We start from the raw sequence: 2,708 nt of genomic DNA on the forward strand, positions 1-2,708 counted from the left end.
AAAAGGACAGCAACTTGTCTGTTCCCCTTCCCCCAATTCCCCAGCACTGTTCCCATCCCCCCAATTCTCCAATAAAAATCTTTAAAGAAAAAGAAAATCAAGGCAGGGAAGAAGGGCACAATTCTAACATTGGTTATTTGGATTGGTGGGATCATAAGGGATTTTTCTCCCTTTTTTCTTAGTTTCCAAATTTTATGTAATGGAGCACTGTGACTTTTACAATAGAAAATAATATTTAAAAATACAAGGCAATTGAATTAAACCTCTAGGCCTAACTTACAGGAACAAGGGGTAGAAATCCAACCCAGGACCATCAGACCCCAATCACACTTCAGTGAGGTGCTTCTCAAAGCACAATGCATACTTGAATCTTCTGGAGAGCTTGTTTAAGTGCTGGTTCTAATGTGTCCTAGAGGAGGCTGTGATTTGGCATTTTTGACAAGCTACCAGGGAGAATGAATGAGGCCAGAACTTCCCCTGGCTCTGAGCAAGCCTGCAATAGATAAGTATGTTACCCTCATAGCTGGGGTGGGGTGGGTGTTTGGGGGGGAAGCTCTTGGGCAAATGGAGTCTGACGCTTAGGTGTTCCAACTCCCACTGGTGCTATCCCTCTGCCTCAGTTTCTCCATCTGGAAAGCAGGGATGAAAAAAATAACTGTGTTAAATGCATACTGTACAGTGTGGCCTGAAAAATAGCAGCTGCTCAATAAATGTTAGTTATTATTCTACTTGGGTTAAGTACCCAGTTAATATTTGTTAATGATAGGATTGAAGGCTGTGCCCTAGGCCTTAAGCCTGCAGCACACAGTAGGTGCTCAGGCCACTTGCAGATTAGAGGGGACATTTAGTTCTGAGGGGCATGGGCAGCACCTTTCCTGCCTCATCTCCTCTAGTCACCTCTCAGGGAACAGGAAGTAACATCACCTCTCCAGGTGAAGACTATTGGTCCAACCTTTGGTTTTGCTAGCCTCTAATTTGGCTGGAAGGTGTGGATCTTCTCCCCCTGGTCCCCCACCTTTCGGCCCACCAATTTGGGGGGCCTTCCCCACCCTCTTGGAGAACTCTGCCCCCAGGTTCTATTAGAGCCTGACCTTTTTCCAGCTGCCAACATAGCTAGCTCAGCCAGGTCTGGGCAGGAAGTCTCCGGCAGGTTGGTTTTCTGCACTGGCTCAAGGTCTGGGGGAGAAGTTTGCACCTTGGGGGTGGATATCCACAGAAACGGCATTCTTGCCCTCAGACCTCAGGCAAGGCGTACCCTTCTCTGGGCCTCAGTCTTCCCATCTGTATCCTGTCCTAGTCCAGATCCCTCTGCACCACCTTCCTCATTTATCACGGGACTTCCACCCCTGTGGGAGGGTGACCAGATTTAGCAAATAAAAATACAGGATGCCCAGTTAGATCTGAATTCCAGATAAACAACAAATACTTTAATGTTTTATATATACGAGTACATATATGTACATATATGTACAGATATAATAAAATTTACCATTTTAACCATTTTTAAATATATAGGTCAGTGGCATTAAGTACATTCCCATAGTTGTACAGCCATCACCACCAATGATCTCCAGAACTTCTGTCTTCCAAATTGAAACTCTGACCCTATTAAACTCCCCATCTCCCCATTCCCCTCCCCCAGCCCCTGGCACCACCATCTATTCTCTGTCTCTTTGAACCTGATTCCTCTGGGGACCTCCTATGAGTGTGATCACACTGTATTTGTCCCTTTGTGTTGGGCTTATTTCACAGAGCATAATGTCTTTAAAGTTCATCCCTGCCATAGGATGTATAACAAATACTTTTTTAGTGTAGATATTTCACAAATATTCTACAAGACAAATACTGCCTGGAACACACTCATCCTAAAAAAAGTATTTGTTGTGTATCTGAAATTCAGATTTAACTGGGCATCTTGAAATTTATCTAGCAATTCTACCTGTAGTCCTTCTCCACATAGCAGCCAAAGGGACCTTAAAAAAAAAAAAAAACCCCACAAAAAACAGCTCTATTGATATATAACTTACATATGATAAAATTCACTGGTTTTAAGTGTACAATTGAATTAATTCTATTGTATATTTACAGAGTTGTGTGACCATCACCACAATCTAATTTAAAAACATTTCCATCACCCTAAAAAGAAACCTCATATCCATTTGCAGTCACTTTAGATTCCTACTCTCAGCCCAAGACAACCACCGATCTACTTTCTGTCTTGAAAGATATACCTTTTGGGGACATTCTATTAAATACCATATGATGTTGGATGGTAGAATATGTGGTCTTTTGTGACTGGCTTGTTTTGCTTAGCATATTGGTTTTGCAGTTCAGCCATGCTGCAGTATGTATCAGTGCTCTGTTTCTTTTTATTGCTTAATAGTATTCATCATAAGGATATATTACGTTTGATTCATCCATTCACCCACTGATGGACATTGGATAATTTCCTCCTTTGGGCTGTTGTGAATAATGCTGCTGTGACTATGAATGTAGAAGTTTTTGTGTGGATGTTTTTTATTTCTCTTGGGTAGATACCGAGGGATACAATTGCTGAGTCAGATGGTGAGTTTATGTTTAATTCTGTAAAAAAAGAAAAAAAAAGTCTTTTTGAGCTATATTTCACATGCATAAGAATATGGGATGGAGCCGGCCGAGTGGCGCGATGGTTAAGAACTCGCTTGGGATGCCAGAGGACCCCGGTTCGG

Source organism: Hipposideros armiger, unplaced genomic scaffold, assembly GCF_001890085.2.
Source record: "Hipposideros armiger isolate ML-2016 unplaced genomic scaffold, ASM189008v1 scaffold_202, whole genome shotgun sequence".
Classification (NCBI taxonomy): domain Eukaryota; kingdom Metazoa; phylum Chordata; class Mammalia; order Chiroptera; family Hipposideridae; genus Hipposideros; species Hipposideros armiger.